Source organism: Solanum dulcamara, chromosome 3 (assembly GCF_947179165.1).
Source record: "Solanum dulcamara chromosome 3, daSolDulc1.2, whole genome shotgun sequence".
In the NCBI taxonomy this organism is placed as follows: Eukaryota; Viridiplantae; Streptophyta; class Magnoliopsida; order Solanales; family Solanaceae; genus Solanum; species Solanum dulcamara.
The window spans coordinates 66,364,443-66,384,033 of record NC_077239.1 but is presented as its reverse complement, the minus strand read 5'-3'; the positions used below and the strand labels follow the sequence as shown (position 1 = coordinate 66,384,033).

The following is a 19,591-nucleotide window of genomic DNA, read 5'->3' as shown; positions in this document are numbered from 1 at the left end:
CTGAAAAGGAGCTTTAAGTTGGTCAGCTAATCCAAACGGGCTCTTAATCATGTCTGAAATTGATAGAATTTCATAGCACCATGTTTTGAGATAACTTTATTCACTACTTCTCCTTTTTTTGAAATATATAAACTATAATTAGGGCAAATATTAGTTGAGGATGGAAAAAACTTTGTTAAAATCATAATATATTTTTTTAATCTATATAAGAAGTTTTCTATCTAAATAATATTAATCCATCCAGAAAAGTGAAAAATATTGATTGAGTATATAAATTAATGTCGTTCTATAATGAAACAAATGAACATAATAAGATTTTTTTTTTATCAACTTGCAACATCTATAATTTGATAATCTTATAAACATATTTTGGTGCAAATAATACAAAAATAATTAATAAAAATAATGCTACATTTCTTAACAAATTCTTAATAGAATGTAAGTAAAATTTTAAATTATAATTTTTCAAAATATTTAATTAATGACAATCAAAATTTGTTATATATATATATATATATAATAGAGAATAAGAAATAAACATAACAAGTACATAAACAAGTGTTGTTTAATTTAACTTTAAGGGGTCGTTTGGTGTAAGTGATAAACATAAATAGTTTTAGGATAAAAAAATAATTCAGAAATGAAATTTTGGTATCTTGTTTGGAATAACTTATCCACCATTTATACCATACTGATTGATAAGTTATTTCATATATATGATAGATAAATTATCCACCTTATTTTAAGATAACTAATTTTAAAATAATTAATACCGCAATAACTTATTTCTAAACAAAGGACGTCTAAATAATAACCTCCAACTTTAAACAGATGAATATATATATATTTATATATATATGTGGAGTATATAAGATGCACACATCTATTAGTAGTACAAAAAAGTTTTGTTAGTGTATAGCAAAAGATGGCAGGGCCTCAGTGCTGCGAGAACCCACCAGCTCTGAGCTCAAGCAGCGGACATGGATCTGTTTTAGAACTTGGGGGACTCAAAACTTACGTCTCTGGTTCTTCCAATTCCAAACAAGTCATCCTCCTCGTCTCTGACATTTTTGGTACTTACCCTTTTAACCCTTTTCTCTTCCTTGAATTTGGACATCTGGGTTCTGCTCAATTTGCAATTTATTCCAATTTCTTGACCTTTTTTTGTCAGAAAATTTGAGCAATCTATTGATCAATTTGGTACCACGGAAGAGACATATTTTGAAAAAAGAGAACTTTTTACTTTTTTGGGGGAAAATATTTGGTTGGTTTAAGGAAAAAAACAAATCGGATAGTGCTTTGTGAGCGTTAAAGATGGATAGTGATGTGTAAATGTTCAATGGAGCAATGATATACTATTGGTTTGTAGGTAAATGATCTTTTGTGCAGTAGTTGTGTCCTTACTTCTTACAAAGTGAGCAAGTCATTTTCCCCCATTTGATGGAGAATGGTTCTTTTGCAAATATGTTCTGGCGATGTATGGGGTAAGGTCTATTGGAAACAACCTCTCTACCTCCCAAGGTGTGGTAAGGTTTGCGTACACACATTGGGTATATTGTTGTTGTTGTAATCGAACACCTGAAATAACTTTTTTTTGCAAAACATTGCTGTAGTTTGGTTTGAGAATCTCAAAGTTCAAGCAAATTGTCCCGTACAACAAATAGTTGTTCTGGATTAGCAAGGACAAATAGATGTATATGGGAGAAGGAAAGGAACTCCGCACTTCCTTTTTCAGTACTACTTCTATCGCCCCATTATATGAGGCTTTTGCTATTTTGGAAGTTAAGTGGATCTTTCTATAGCTACAAATGTTTCAATCCTAAATGTTATGAACAAGTGTATTCTCTGTGTTGTATCTAAACATGTAAATTTCATTTCTAATGTGGATTTTAGATTGGAAATTAGATGCTTTGACCCTTGGTAATGTTAAACATCTCTCTTTTGAGCTGAACGAAGCATATTATGGTATAAGGATTATTGTTATTATTTATGTCATAGAGAAAATCTTAACAGTTACATCCAATCACAAACTACACGAAAGTTGTCCCTTTTTTATGGAAGACAATCTCTTAATATTATGAATACTTTACAGGTTATGAAGCACCAAATCTGAGGTATGCACTGCTTCTCAAGTTCAGCTTGGAGTTGTCTAATAGTACCTTCTAAAATTACTTTTTCTTTTCCACTTCTTACTTTTTCATAAATTTCTATACTAATGTTTGCACCAGTATTCTCTTGGATTCTTCTCTGTTGTCAACAACTTCATTTCTTTCTTTCATAGTTATAAAAGTATCATATATAACCACAACTACAACAACAAACAACAACATATCCAGTGTAGCCCTACAAAGTGGGGTCTGGGAGGGTAGAATGTACGTAGGCCTTTTTCCATCCTTGGAGGTAGAGTGCTGGTTACCAATAGACCTTCAGCTCAAGGAAAAGCAGTTCAGAAAAAGAAGTAACGGAAGTTCAAGAAACATAAGATAATAACAAAAACAACAAATAGTAATAGAACAGAAACTACAATACTACAATATGATGAGGAACAAGGAACAACAAAGAGTAACAGAAGTCGAAGGACAAGAAACTATCGAAGCAATACTGTGACTACTAATTTGAATGGACTGCTAGACAATGAACTGTTACCTACTAAACAGCTACAACTCTTTTTCAAAAGACAAGAGAGTCGATGCTCTAGGGTGCTTCTATCTGTTGATAACTTTAGGTTTTACACCTTAGACACCAGCAATACAAAATACAACCACAACTCCATCAGAACCAGAAAAAAAAAAGAAAGAAGAAGAGAGAGACAGAGAGAGGAGTCTGCATTACAGATTTTACCTATATAAAAAAAAGTCTGAATTACATATTTCAGGCGATCCACTGATCTTATCTTTGTATCTTTATGTTTACATTTCAATGGAAGAAGTTGGGATGATTGTTCTCTGCATTTTTTCCAGTAATGAAGCTGCGAGAAGTTTCTATTTTATCTTGGGCTGATCCAAAACTTAACTGCTGTTATATAGGAGGCTTGCTGACAAAGTTTCAGCTGGGGTTACTATGTGGTGGTTCCTGATTTTTTTTTATGGGGATCCTTACAATCCTGAAAATAAGGAGAAAACTATGCAAGTCTGGTTACAATCACATGGAACAGTATGCCTTCTGATTTATTTCTTTTTGTAATATTGCCATAGATATGCATCAGGAATTAAAGGAGGCAACAACATCATTATCAGAGTTTCCATCCATTAACTTGATCATGCTTTGGAATGTCATTGTGCAACATTAATATTATCAGGCTCACCGCCATGGCATTCATTGTTTCCTTTGTTTTGTTAGGATGAAGGATTTGAAGATGCAAAGAAGGTTATTGCAGCTTTAAAAGATAAAGGCATATCTGCCATTGGAGCAGCAGGTTTTTGCTGGGGTGGTAAGCTGTTCAACTTTCTCTTTTAGGATTATTCATCCCTTGCTCTCCTAGGATGTATAAGGTCAATTTCTTGTAGTTGTCTGAGATTCTAACCTTCTGTTTCTTAACAGCCAAGGTAGTTGTTCAACTAGCTAAATCTGACAACATTCAAGCTGCAGTGCTATTGAACCCATCATGTCTCTGTGGATGATATTAAGGGTACAATTATTTTTTACCAGAATCATTTGTGATCGGATTGAGCTATTACTCTTGGATTCTATACAAGTGTGTTGCACGTGGGACAAAGCATTTGATGTCTCAAGTGTGTTGCTGTTTTATCGTTCAATGTCTAAATTCATTCTTATATGAAAAATCATTAGGTGATTTCTGATATATACCTATGCCTTTAAGTAGGACTTTCTATCAAGTATTTTTTGAATTATGATGGGTAAATTGAACTGCATTATTTTTTTAGATTCTTCCTGTTTCCTTTTTTATCTTTATTTTGTCCCCCTCCCTAACGGAGCTGATGTATCTATTTGCAGAGGTGAAGGCACCAATAGCTATTTTAGGAGCTGAGATAGATAAACAATCTCCTCCTGAGCTTGTTAAGCAGTTTGAGGAGATTTTATCATCAAAACCTGAAGTACGCTAACATTCCTATGTTTAAAAATATTACTTTAGAAAGACTTATATATGAAATAGTACATGCCTATTTGTTTGGTGGATGTATTGAGATAAGTGTATCACCTACTTTAATGAATTTCTTAGAGCGTGTTGCAGAGTTCTAGATTTATCCTTTCCGTTTCTTTTGTTGCCATTCGTACAAAATGGTGTTGCGCATGGGTGGACTGTGCGATACAACGTGGAAGACAAGAAGGCTGTGCAGAGTGCTGAAGAAGCTCATCGGGATATGTTGGACTGGTTTAACAAGCATGTCAAGTGAGTGGATAAAGTATGAAAGTTAGCCATGATAATAGTTATGGTGTAGCTAATTATGGACAAACCCTGTATTTTATCGCTTATTTAAAAAAGATCTATCCTGCTATGGTTGTGTGTAATGTACTGGATGTCTATAGTTTCTTATGTATTTTGCCTGAGAATGATAAGCAATATGCATTTCTGCTACTAGATGTTCAGTGTATTAATTAAATGCTTACAAGATTGGCCATTGTATGTACTTTCTCTAAGAAAAGGCGTATTCCTGGTAGTAAGTTGGGAAATTGAGTCAGTGGATAATGCCTTTTTGATAGTACTAATATAATCCCAAGTTGGTAATTAGAGTTTTAATCATGGCGCATGCAGATCCCTAAAATGTGTAGTTTACAACAACAACAATCCAGTGAAATTTCATAATGTGGGGTGTGAAGAAGATAAAATGTACGCAAATTTTACTTTTATTAAGGTAGAACGACTGTTTTCGAGAGACCCCGACTCAATAGAAGCATAAAAAGAAGTCAGATAAGGCTAAGAATATATAGTCTCTTCCAAAAATCTCTTCTCCGGAGAATGCATTAGATATTTATCTAAGCTAGTAGGTCTTTACCCAATTTATTGATTTCTAACAAGAAAAGTAATGGGAAACTTACATAAATATACAATATTAAGAAAATATTTACCATCTATAGCAATAAAAAAAAAATTCACTGAATATTTATAATACATTTATAATACAGTTTTAATACATATTGCAGAGAACTATTTATAAAACATATATAATACAAGTTTTATAGATGGATAATACATTTATCACATATTTTAATAGACTTATAATACATTATGTTAGTTTCTTACTACACAAACATAATATATATTTTAAAACACTTATAATACATTTATATTGTATGCATAATTCACTTTTAATACAAGTGTAGATTTATCATAATATTGCTATATATTGCTATAAATGGTAATAAATAAAAAATATCGCTAAAATTAATAATTATTTTTTAAAAAGCACTCAATCAAGTAATTTTTCTAAAATAATTGTTTGACTGGTCCAGTGGACTGGTAGAATTCACTAGGACAAGCACTACTATTGAATCGACAAGTGTCACAGTCTCCAACCACTTTTATGGTGAATATGTTTTTGCTAAAAATGTTTAAATATTCTCTCAAGAACTATAGCTAAACAATGTTCTTTAACTAGCAAACTAGCTTTAAAAGAGAAAATTGACTAAATGGCAAATTGTAGATTACTTGTTAGTTGTTACTAATGATGACAGGACTTTCTAGATTTGAGTAGATAACAGTAGAAAACTTACATAATATAACAAATAATTAAAAACGTGGGCCTACAACAAATAAAGAAAAAAAATATTTTAATAACTTACCCATAATAATGACAGACATTAATTCCTTAATTAAAAGATCTGGAACTGAATGTACATTATAATCTCATAATTATCTCCAAATTAGTTGAAGTGATATATCTCTAATCCGATTATCTCCAAATTATCTCCAAATTACATTCTAATCCGATTTTTTACGCATGATATATTTCTTTTTTTTTCCGATTCTCAAAATTCAACATGGAAACTAACTCTGTTCAATTCTAATTCAACAGGGATGAAGATGGCTCTCGTTTTGATGTCGTTATTTAGTTTTTTTAAAATTATATTTAGGTTTTATACAAAAAAAAAATCTTTTAATCTATGGTATTTTTGTTGTTTATTTGTATTTTTTTAAAAAATTTAATGGCATGAATGAGTGATTTCATTATTTTGTGTCGATGCATTTCAAATTTAATATTTTTTTATTATTTGATATCAGATTTGGGTGATTTTGTTGATTAAAATTAGGTTTTAAGTTTGTCAAAGATTTTTTGTGTCGATGAAAACATGTGTATTTTTAGATTATAATGAGAATACAACTTTGTGTTATTTTTGTGTGTCAGTGAAAAATTAGTATGCCATTTATATTTTTTTGGTATTTTAGTGGTTTATTAGTGTATCGTTTTAGGCTTTTTTGTGAGTCAATGTAAAAAGTGAAGATTTTTTTTAGGTTTATTTAGTGTATCGTTATATTCAAATGATAACAATTTAATTTATGTAATTGGATTTCAATTTTTAAGATTTGAATGGTTGCATAGGTGTTTTTAATTTTAAATTTAATCATCTAGTTGTGACAAACACATGTTTTGATGTTATAATTGGTATGAAATTGGTATTCTTTTGGTATGAATCTGGTATGAATTAGTGTTTAATTTTGGCATGAAATTAATATAGAATTTTGCACAATAATGATATGAAATTGATATGGATAATGGCAAAAGACTTGTATGCAATTGGTATACTATTTATATTACAAAAATTTTTAAAGATGCATATGCAATTTTAAGAGTACGTGGAATATACCAAGTTATATATCGGAACCTAAATTGTTGTTGCCTGATTTTAAGAGAAAGGTAGGGAGACCACAACATGAACGTTGGAAGGAGTTTGCTGATGTGAAATTCAAGAGCTCTAAAGTTACGTGCAACACATGTTGTCGGAAGGACACAACAGGAAGACATGTTCAAATTACCCCTACTAAAAAATAGTTATAATTTATTTTAATTTTAATTTAGTTGTTTAATTGTGACAAACACATATCTTGATTTTTTCGATCGTTTAACTTAATGAATTCTGATTTCAGAACATTAATTATGTGTACTACTTATTCCTTTGTGTATGCAGTATTTTTCAAATATAGAGTCAAGAATTAAAGTCGGCTACTGCTGGTAACCATTTGGTATCTACATGGTATCCAATTGGTATCTACTGAGAAAATTAAGTCCATCAATGTATGCAATTGATATCCAACTGGTATACCATTGAAAATATCAAGTCTAACCATGTATGCAATTGATATCTAATTGGTATCCAGTTGAAAAATACAACATATAATTAAGATTTCAACTAAATAAGCCAAGCTAAAACTAGTTAATGTTATATCCAATTTGGTATCCATTTGGAAAACTTAAGTGTAACAATGTATGCAACTAATATCTAAATAGAATTTGAAAATATTTAATTCTTCCTACTTTGTTTATGTAGTATTTTTCAAAAGTAATAGCTCAATCTAAAACTGGTTACTACTGATATCCAAGTGGTATCCAACTTCAAAAATTAAGACTAACATTGTATGCAATTGGTATCCAACTAGTATCCAATGAAAAAAATAAGTCACAATGCATGCTTTTATATTGAACATAAAACATACTTTTGATTCCAAAAAGTATATATTGTCAAAAACTAAAGCAAAAAATATACATCATCTTAAAATCAAAACATGTAATTAAAGTCTAAGACAATCATCTATTTGTCAACTTATTTTTTTGATCTTGGAGTAGGATAATTGATAATATCCACCCATGTTCTTTTTCTATACGTGGTCCACCAAATTTGTTAGCAATAGTGCAATTTCTTTGCCTTCACTAAATGCTCCATCAACGTACTTGCTTCTTCAGTCAGGAAACAATTCCATTCAACTATGACAAATTTCACACCAAATTTATATCAATTTCACGCCAATGTATATACATATTACAACAAATTCATACCAATTTCACAATATACAATTTTCATGCCAAAAAATATACTCATTCTAATAATTGGATACCAGTATAACACATTACATAAACTATATCATACCAATTTCATATAAATTTTATGCCACCTGACAACACAAGTTAACAATAAACCTCAGTATATCAAAAGTATATCATTTTCATGTCAAAACCAAAAAATAACTGTCAATCCTTAAGTATAACAAATTCTTATCAAAATTATGACAATTTCATATCTATATAAACATTAAATGAAATAAGAATTGAATAATTGAAAAAATAATTTAATAAAAAAATACCTTCACAAGTCGCAACATTTTTGTCCTTGTTAAACTTGGAGATTTTTGAAACATTTTTCAATGTTGCTCTTTTTTTTTGATGGTTTCGAAAATTCACCAATGTCCACATTTTTTTCTTCGACCATTAAAATTTGGATCGAATTCTGAATATTCAGAAGACGGAGGTTCCATCATTTTCCCTTTTCTCTTTTGCCCCTTTCGATTTGGAGGAGTTTTCTTTGATTCTTGTTTCTTCTGCTTCACTGGATTTTGTGTTTTATTGGGAGGGGTGACACTCTTATTTGTGGGAGTTGCATTCCTCTTGGACGGCGGAATTTGAGTCAAAATATTAAAATTTGGAGGTTCTATTTCAAAATTAGATACATCCTCTACAAATCTCGGACTCTTTCTAGGTGTATTGATGATCAATGGGAACCTCATCACTTTCCTCGCTCTTCTTATGATCCTTCGATGGAGTTTGTGTGAGCAAATTGAAGGTAGGAGCATCACTCAAATCTTGATTAGTATCAAATGTAGGGCTTTTACGATGAGTAAAGTTCGATTTTGATTTTCAGTCATATTTTGTGATTGAATAACGAACAGAATAGTAAAATCAAAATCACTTCAGTTGAACAAGAATTAAAGATGCATAAATATGAACAGAATGCTAAGAAATCTTTGAAAAAGATTTTGGGTATATTTTGAGTGATAATCGGGAGATCAAACTATGATATTTTTACCTTTTTGAGAAGAAGTGAATAAGAAGAGGAAGAGTTCCAATTTGAGATGCATCGGTAACTGCTCCATAAAAGGACTTTTTAAAAAAAAATCAAATTTATGCATAATTGAAAAAATTAAATTAAAATTAATTATTTCTAATTTGTCATCACTAATAATTCTATTCTATTACTAATTATTGATCAGTATATTTATAAGAGGTAATATAGTGTCTTAAATACATATGAGGTAAATTTTCCCTTTAGGATACCCTTCTTATTAATGGTTGCTCCACAATAGAAAAAAAAGAAGCTATTTTTACTTTTGAACTATACAAAATGGGGCAGTTTTGTTCTTGTTCTTTTAATATTTTTTTGGATTTGAGGGGAAGGGGCATTGAATGTGTGAGACATAAAATAAAATATATATAAAAAATAAGCAGTACAAACACTTCCCATTTTAACAAATAAAAATGATGACATATATTTCTTCGGTTTTGTTATAAATACATTAAATGCATGGATTGTCCATTTAGTTACTACATAAATCTCTTACATTCATGTATACATATTCTCAGGATTTTATGAACCATTTTGGATAAAAATGTATTTATTAATTGGGTATTTAATATAGTGACTTTAAAAATGATTTCTCAATCTATAAATAAGATTGTCATTCGCTATTATATTAGACTTGAATAGAAGAAAAAATTTCTCCTTCATCTATATATTTTGCCTTCTTCTCTTTATAATTATATTATTCTGAGCTTGATTTACAATACATTATCAGCATAAGTGTTTTCATTTTAAGTCAATCCCTCCTCCAAAATTTTGAACTAAATGATATCGGTAAGTATCATGATTATGAGACGTCAGTATCACAAATACAGGTAATTAGTAATAGACATCTTGAAAAAACCCAATGTGCTTTTATTAATTTTTCTAATCTATCATTGGTTATTTATGCAATTATTATTTGTGAATGTCGATATTTCATGGTCTTTTTATTTTAAGACTGTTTTCTGATAGTCTTGCAAAATTACCCTTGAACACTGTGCTACTTTTCTTTCACCTTGATTAATGTCAGTGTAATAGTATTTAAGGTTTGAAAAAAAATCACTAAAAGATAGTAACAATAACGTTTGTTATGTTAGTGTCCAAGCATGTTAGTTCAAGATTTTCGTTGCAACTTTTCCTTGTTCATATAATTATAAAGTGATAGTATTTTTAAAAGGCTCAAGGATGAGTCTTATTGCACTTTGGCATATTATGTTGTTGATGTTGAGGGTAGGACAGTGGTTTCAAATTTCACTGCACCAAAAAAATAAGACATCAGATTCAGTTCTCATGCATTGTGATTATAATAAAATGTTGGGTTCAAGTCCTAACAAATTATGCCCTAATACATTTTTGTATGAGTAAGACATTGAGTTAAAGTACCAATGCACTATGATGATAAAATATTGGGTTCAATACCCATAAAAATTATGGCCTAACCCGCACTTATATGAATAAGGACATACTCATGTATGATTGGATAAATGTCACAACTCACCTCTATGAGAGGTTTGAGAAAAATAAATAAATTGTATTTTAGAATGAACGGTCATTGGTTGTGTACTTTCGTTCATCATAAATATTATGATATGTTTAAATATGAACTACCGAAAGAACAAAATAAAGAAATAATTCTTGCCTATAAAGATTGTAGTTATGACCAAAATAATATAATTGTGTGGCAACACAAATTTGTCATTAGTTGTGTGCATATGACACAACAAAACTAAAGCAAGAAACATGTCTTGATTGTAATAATTTTGACCATGACAACAATAATATATTTTTCTCCTTTAAGGAAATGTTTACCATACGGATGGTGTCATGAAATATGTGATATTACACAAAATTAATTGTAAGCTCCAAAAGAGCTGTGTTACTATTTAAGGAATAATATGAGGTTGTAGTAAATCTCAAAATAAACTTTTTAAGTTTTGGAAGAATTGAAAAAATCATTATAATTGAGACTATAAATTATGGAAAGATTTAACATCTTCAGATTACTACAATCGAAGCGGGTTAAAAATATTTATGTAAAAGGTTACCAGTCTTTTCCTCTTATTTGTTGAACACAAAAATGGACATGGTGATGCAGTCACAAACTAGAAGTTTACTGAAACAAAGATCAGTTAACATGACCAGTTGGCCATTTCGGTTGAATTGTGATGCAAAAGTAACTGAGAATTTATGTGGCTATATGTTGAAGAAATAAAAGATTCTTCAAGAATTCTCTTGTGTTGCTTGTTATCATAATGAAATGATCATTAAGGTTGTGATTGTATTCCCCTAAAATTTTGGAATATAAAAATGTGAATATGGGCTCGTTCACATGCCATGTGGACCGTTTTGCAACTATATGATTTAATAGTTATATCCATGGAATGGTCACATGTGCTTTGCTATCAACTTACAAATAGATTTTTGTAAAGTTATTTGCTCAAATTATTAAATTAAAAGCACAATTCCAAACTATAAAATTATGTTGATAATACTGGTTGGTTTAACAAAGTTGTATGCCTCCAATTATAGCTAAAATGTGGTTATGAGAACACTATCAAATCAAAATTGGTATGAGATTACATGTAGTAGCACATGTACTGTAACATCCCAAAAATTTCTATGCTAAAATCCGAACCATTCTTCATATATCTATAGGGTCGGACGAGGTAATTCTTAATTGTGCATAGGTATTAAGGTCAATTCTTTAGTGTGGAATAGATTTGGAGATATTTTAAGGTCTTAATAATCCTCCAGTACAAAGTTGAGTTGAAAGTTTCCTTACCGATTGAGTTTTGATATAAAATTTTACATGGGTCAATTTCAAATGATCATATCTACTAGAATATATACAATTAGGTAGCCTATGACCTATTAAGTTAAAGGTCTCTGAGTTTTCTTTCCAATGCTATCAATTTTGCCTTATTTGGAGTTTGGAGTAAAAGATTATGACCATTTTCGTGAAGCCCTGTCAGGTAATCACATGTTCACGACCGCCCTTCACGGGCCGTGAAGATGAATACGGGTTGTGAAAAAGGCATCATGGTCCATTCTAGTGCGAGTTGGATCATGGGTGAGGACCACGACACGTGGTGGGTACCATGAGCCATGGTGGCCACCGTGGAAGTCACCCTCCAACCCAGATCTGAGCCTTCATCACCACAACCCTCCCCATGGGTCGTAGTGGGGTTCACTGTCCGTGGTGGATCCTCCATCCAAGGGTTGGTTTAGTTATTTACTTAAGGGTGTTTTGGACTTTACCAACTCTTTCGTATTAATAGTTGAACCTTTTTAGGCCCTTCCCCCATAACTTATAAATACCCAAAAACTTCTTTAACTTCATTCTCTTTCAAACACCTATCAGAAAAATCATCTCTCTAAGAATTTCTCTCTAAAGATCTTTCTTCTTCCTTAAGTCAAGTTAGGGTTTCAAAGTCAAGATCAAGTCTCTATTGCTAGAATCTTACACTTAGGGCTTTGAATTACCAAGGTATGTGGAAATTCATTCATGGGCCCCTTTCACCCAGGGAATTCCAAGTTTTCTCTCAAAATCTCTTATGAATTATTCTTCTAAAAGCTCTAATTTCATGATTTTGCATTTGGTCTTCTTAATTATGATATATTCTATGATATTGCTTAGTTATGCATAATTCACATTATGTTGCATGATTTCAAGATGAATTTTAATGACCCATGCTAAGCTAGTTTCAAGTATGTTTTCAATGAATTATGATCATGAATTTCAATGAGAGCTTTATGAATGATTTTTCAAGGTTTATGAATGACTCATGAAAGATTTTAAATGATGTTTTATGATGTTTCAATCAAGTTAGTAATAAGGTGATGTGAGATCCTAGTGATACTCTTTATGAAAAATGATTCTTAATGATGGAAGTCCTACGCCCACATTACAAGAACGCATGATAATGAGCTATTCCTATAAATAAGTTTGATGAACTATGATTTATGATAAGTTTATGATTTACGATAATTATTTTATGATGTAGATTGGTATACATTATTGCCTTTCCTAATGTATTTCATGAGCTATTCCTATGATATATTTGTATTATAAATGACATTCCGTTGGGAGTTGTAATTAGCACCGAGTGGTCTAGTGGTGATTACCCATGTCCCATAAGTATGCGCCACCATAAAATTAAAGGAGATAAGAGGCGAGCACCCAATCTCAAGTAGATTAGAGGCGAGTAGCAAATCTCAAAGACTAGAGATGAGTATCCAGTCTAAGAACTAGAGGCGAGTACCCGATTCTAATGATGATAATGCCTTTATATCCTGGCAAGATATATTGTGCCCTTTTCGATGGGGCAATACATCAGACTCCATGTTATAGCTCATATGGTTATATATCGGTTGATGGTCTCTCCCACAAAATCCCATGACATGATTACCTCATGCCCTTTCTTATGGTTTGCTTATGAGCTATGCATTGACCATGCCTTATGGCTTATGATGTTTTTAAAAGGATTTTTACTATGTTTTAAGCTTGGTTAGTGTACTATCATGTTTATGTCATGCATTGCATACTTCTCACATACTTAGTATATTCCATGTACTAAAGCATACTTTTTACCTACATTATATCATAATATAGGATCAGACGATCATGCACATTCCACTCGTGGCTAGAGATTTAGTATATTTCTTTTGTTGGTGAGTCCTCATGCTTCGAGGACAAAACACTTATATTTTTATTGTTCCTTATGACTTTTACTTTCGTATTTTGGGTGAGCTAGGATCTTGTCTTATGCCTCCATCTAGACTAGTAGAGGCATGTTGGATGTTTATAGTCTATGTGTCCTTCCATTTCGTATTTTGTGACATGCTCTATTTTGAGACTATATTTTCGTGTATATGCTTTAGTTTATTTTGCTTATTTACCTTTTGTATGCTTTTTAATAATATTCTAAGAGGCTTGGTTGGGGTACTTCGGGATTTCGATCGTCGTATTGCGCTTAAGGCCCAACTTGGGTTGTGATAAACTTGGAGCACAAGGCTCAAGTTTCCTAGGGAGTCTAACATGCCGCGTCTAGTAGAGTCTTTTTCATCGGTGTAAAATGCGCCACTCCTATGAATAGGAGGCTATGAGGCATTTTAGGAAAAATATTACTTCTTTCATGATCTCATCGTGCTATAGAGTTTGGACTCTAAGGTATCTTCCTTTAACGCTCTTTATTTGCAATTATAGAATCATGCCTCCATGAAGAGCTTCCATGAGAAGGAATGTTGGAGAAGAGCAACAAGCTCCAAATGATTCTTTGAATGAGCAAGTGACTCATGCCAAATTTTGGGTCGCATTTCAAGTGCTTGCCCAAGCTATGGTGGCAGAAGTTAATAGGGAAGTAGTTGCTCCCGTGAACTCAAATATCACTTTACTAGGGTGAATCCACCGGAGTTTCATGGGTCCAAGTTGGATGAAGATCCCAAGAATTTATTGAAGGGATTCAAAAGAATGTTTATATTATATGGGTGATATCGGTAGAAGGAGGATTTAGCTGCTTACCAATTAAAGGGAGTCGCTCAAATTTGGTCTAGTCAATGGAAGGGTGAGAGAGCTAGGGATGCAGGTTCCGTTGATTGGGAGGAGTTCAAGGATACCTTTCTAGACCATTTCTTTCCTTTGGAGTTGATGAAAGCTAAACTTCAAGAATTCATCAACTCGAAGCAAGGGAACTTGAGTGTGAGGGAATATTCATTGAGGTTCACACAATTGTCAAAGTATGCTCCATTCATGGTTGCCGACCCTAGATCTTGTATGAGTGCAAAACTGCCATGTTGATCAAGGAGATGGACATCTCTAGGATCATGACACATGTCGAGCAAACAGAGGCATAGAAGTTGAAAGAGAGGTCTAACAGGGTCCAAGAGAGCTCGAGCCAATGGTGGCCCATCTTTTGATAGTGATATGGTGTCTAAGTTCAGCAAGGACAGGGTGCCAGATCCTAAGCATCAAAGCGACGGTTCTAGTAGTCAGACTTTCCCCGCATGTTAGAAGTGTAGGAGGAACCACTTAGGAGATTGTCTAGCCGATTCGGGTGTATGTTTTGATTGTGGTAAGATGGGTCATAAGATGATGGATCACCCTTTTGTTGCTAAAAATGATGAGGATAGTTGCCATCGAACTCAGCCCTACCCTTCTTCAGGTCATCTGACCCGATAAGGTACCTCATCAAGTATGTTATGAGTTTTTGATTTCGTGTTATGATTGGTATGGATTGGCTTCATGTTCGTTATGCCCTGATTGACTTTAGAACCTGAGTAGTTGAGTTTCAATGTTAATTAAAGTGTTAGTTCCTCATGTCTACTCTTACGAATTCCTACATTTTAGTTTTTTCATGTCTTTCACATGCATGCATGTTCATGAAGTTAATTTTAAGCTATATTTTATGTTAAGTTAAAAGTCTTATGGTTTACGTATTTTAAACATGTCATTGCATTCATGTTGGGTTGATAGTCCTCTTTTTATAGCCTATCCAAGTTAGTTTGAGTTTCATTCGAGGACGAATTTTCCCAAGGATGGATATTGTAGCACTCCTAAAATTTCTAAGCTAAAACTCGAACCATTCTTAATATACCTATAGGGTCGTATGGGGAAATTCTTAATTGTGAATAGGCGTTAAGGACATTTTGTTTGTGCAGGAATAGGTTTGGAGATGTTTTAAAGTCTCATTAATCCTCTAGCACAAAATTGAGTTGAAAGCTTCATTACCAATGACACTAATTTTGCCTTATTTGGAGTTTAAAGTAAAAAGTTATGGCCATTTTAGTGAAGTCTTGTGTCACGATCCGATTTCTCAAGTCATGATGACACCTACTATCAACCCATCAGTAGGTAAGTGTAACCCCACAATCCGAAACCATAGACAATGTACCATCACAAGTGGAAGAAAAAACACGAATAATAATAATAATAATATTAATAACAAGAAAAGAAAAATGAGAACAATATAACAAGATAACCCCCAAGACCTGGTATCAGTAGGTGATCGAGCCACTAGACCAAATAAGAAAGTACAAGGTTTTTACATACATAATGATAGTAATAATAATAAAGATTGTCTCCGAATACCAAACAAAGACTAGTCCAGACCCAAAATAGAAGGAGATAGGCAACTCCGATCGCCAAGAGCTGTTCCGCACGATATCTAAATTAGTAGTGAAAACTCATACTATGATCTGTAGGGTGCAGAAGTGTAGTATGAGTACCAGCAAGTGGAACTCAATAGGCATTAGCCGACTGAGCTCCAAAGATAAAGCAAGTATAAAGAACATGTAAGCAAGGAGTATATATCACAAGTAACTAACATGAATAATGCGAAAACCTGCAATAAGGAATATCATAAATAAGAAAGGGGGAGAAAAGATAGGAAATAGGCAAGGAAACCAAGGACGTACTAGGTGGTGCCAACCCAAGACCTAAACACGACAACACACTACGAAGGAGAACAACTAAGTGACAACCTACTAACAGAAGTAAATAAAAATATCACATAAAGTCACAAAGGACCGTATCACTAAATCCCTGCACCAAAAACATAGATAAATAAGAATAAGGGCAATAACTACCTTCAAATAAGGGACCACCCTTTATACTGCCATAAGTTCGCAAATAGTAAGTCAATACCTCCTGTCCCCATGTGTGCCTAGAAAGTTCACTTAGAAACAGGTAAACCCGTACGACATCCCATACTGCTGAAAGATTCAAAAAACTATACCGGTGATAGGCAATGCATATATGAATGAGAGCAATGTAGTAAAACCAGTAGTACAATCTGTGCCAAGTGACTCATACCAATATATATACACCGACTTCCAGTTTCTAGTAGGAAGTAGGACCATTCGCCGTTATGAAATCGCCATGGGGTTCCTGGACCCATGAACCATTATAAAATCGTCGTGGGGGATCTGGAACGCCCCTACATACCGCCTGGTTCTGATCCAGGTCTTATATCAATCTGCAAATATGCGCATCCTTGATTGCTCAAATCAATATCATAAAATGAGCGCATCTTCGATGCCTCGAATCAATATAATAAAATAAGTGCATCCTCAATGCGTCGAATCAATATCATAAATTGAGCGCATCCTTGATGCCTCTAGTCCACTGAAAATAGTAGTAGTAAAGATAGTACAACCCCCATTAAAAAATAATTATAAAATAGTTTGGGTTACAATCCAGCTTTCTCAAATCAATGCTAAGATCCAATGAATGAACTGGGGTCGATTACATCCGTGAGAAAACAATGATCCAATGTAATACATGCCATTACCAGCACCCAAACAACATGCACAATCACATACAATAATGACCCCACAAGCACCTTAATCTCTAAAACATAAAAACAGGACTAACAAATGCAACTGACCTCAAATAAAGGCCTAAAGCTCCACTCTACTCCTCTAATTCAATCACAAGGCCCAAAAGGAAACTCAACCTTAACTGGGTAACAAGGAGGAGAAAATGAGGAAACAATTACTCAACTAGTCAATCAATACCTCTAGACCCATCTGGGAAATACAACCCCGAGATTACAACCACAACTAGCCCCGCTAAACGACGATAAGAAAGCATAAGGGATTCTAGCTCTAAATCCATAAATGGATCAGACAATAATTATTCACAAGCCTACTAGGTGAGAATCACTACACCAAGGCTACCAAATATGTGCTATAATAGTGAAGGATACTAAGTCTCATAATGTCCGGCCAACAACGGGTACATCAACTAAGTTTCATCCCAAAAAGAAATTCTAAGAAAAACAATTCCGCCAACCACCATAACACCAATCAAGTCACCTAAAATAGGCTAAACAAGGCCAAACTTAGGCATAATTAATAAGCTTACCAACTAGACGGGAAATCTCATAAAGGCAAACTAGCCCAAGGCTCATACCGGAACAATGAGATAATAATTTAGGAGTCAAGCCTAACTCGTCACATACAATCCAAACCATAAGCAAATTATACTAAACAATACCTATTAAAGAATAGGAGACTGTAGCTTACCTCAAAGCAGAACACACGCGCCCTAAATTTACTTTCCGTTAGTTTTTCACTCCGAAATGACTCTAAATGACTCCACGCTATCAAAATATTGATCACCTCATTAATACGAATGTTTTGACACTAAAATTGTATTTTTTAGAGACAGACCCAAAATTGAGTCTAAAACAAAATTGTAGGACCCGCGATGAAAATCTCAAAAATGACTCCATGAAAAGGTTCTAAATAGACTATTGAGATTGTACCCAAAAATGGGGCTCAAATTGATGCTCAAAATGTCCTAAATCAGTCCAATAATTAAAACACCATTAAATCTTAAATCTATGCTAGGGTAGCCCCTTTGAGGCAGAATTTACCTCAAAACGTCCCTTCACACACTTTCTGAACACATACCCACGATCAATAGTAACTCACCAGACTTGGAATCGCCAAAAATGGAGCTCCCTAGCTCCAAAAATTGAAGAAGGAAAATGAGGGTTGGGGCTGGTTCGCGTCTGGTCTTAAATTAAACGACCAGGCGAGACAATGCATCGCGATCGCAGCCTTTGTCCTCGTGATCTCAAAGGCCACTGAGATGGTACATCGTGATCGTAACCACCAGCCTCACAAATGTAAAGGTCTAGGCGACAGGTCTTCGCATTGCGACACCTATGGATCGTGAACGCGATGAGCAATGGTGCTAGCACCAGCTCAAACTTGAGCTTTAGAAAGCTTCGACAAAGTGCTCGATATACGTTCAAAATTCCGTACGTGCAAATGAACTATGCTACCCCACTAAATTCGATGTTTCAGACTCAATAACGCAGTCGCAATTTCCATCTGAGGTTATCTTAACAAAAATGGGTCCCACACCCATGTACTATTTCTGCCAATTCTACAAGGAGGCTTAAAATGAGAACGGAAGCCTCGGGACACGAACGAAAGGTCATTCTAGACCTAACTCGACATTCCAGAGCTAATTGAACTAACATAATTTTAATCTAAGCACATTTTCCAAGGATGTTGACCAAAGTCAGCCTTAGGCCAAATGTCAAAGGCTATATGCTAAATGGCCTCAAACTCGCACCGATTGCGCTCATGCCGACCTTAATACTAGCCTAATTTGGCCATTCCAATGCTGATGGAACTATCAAAATTTTGTTTTGAGGTCGCTTTTTCTGCCTTTTTGATAGAAGTCAACCGCTCAAACTCTAAGAGCTCCAAGACAGGGAACCAGGCATAAAACCCATACGAACGACCAGGCACCAAACTGTTAGTGCCAGTAAGTCATAAATGTCTTGGAGTTGCTACAGAAAAGCTTTAAATCCTGAACATATTGGAGAAAGATGAAAATGACCTTGAGGGTCATCACAACATCCACTACTAAAAGGACTTTCATCCTCAAAAGTCAAGGGATAGAAAAGACCCCCAGGCACAAAAAGTTTAGAAGTTGGTCCCGCAACCTCTACCAGACCTATAGGTACCTTTTTGGGTTGAACAATGCCAACCCTGAACTTAGGCTAAGAGAAAACTCTTAATTTCAATTTTCTTCTTTATAACTCAAACCAACTTCCAATTTCTC

At 33.6% G+C, this 19,591-nt stretch overlaps 1 pseudogene; it reads left to right on the top strand.

The window, feature by feature from the left end:
• The first annotated feature begins 902 nt into the window (after positions 1-902).
• Positions 903-4,538, top strand: LOC129882717 (endo-1,3;1,4-beta-D-glucanase-like; annotated as a pseudogene).
• Positions 4,539-19,591: the final 15,053 nt, after the last annotated feature.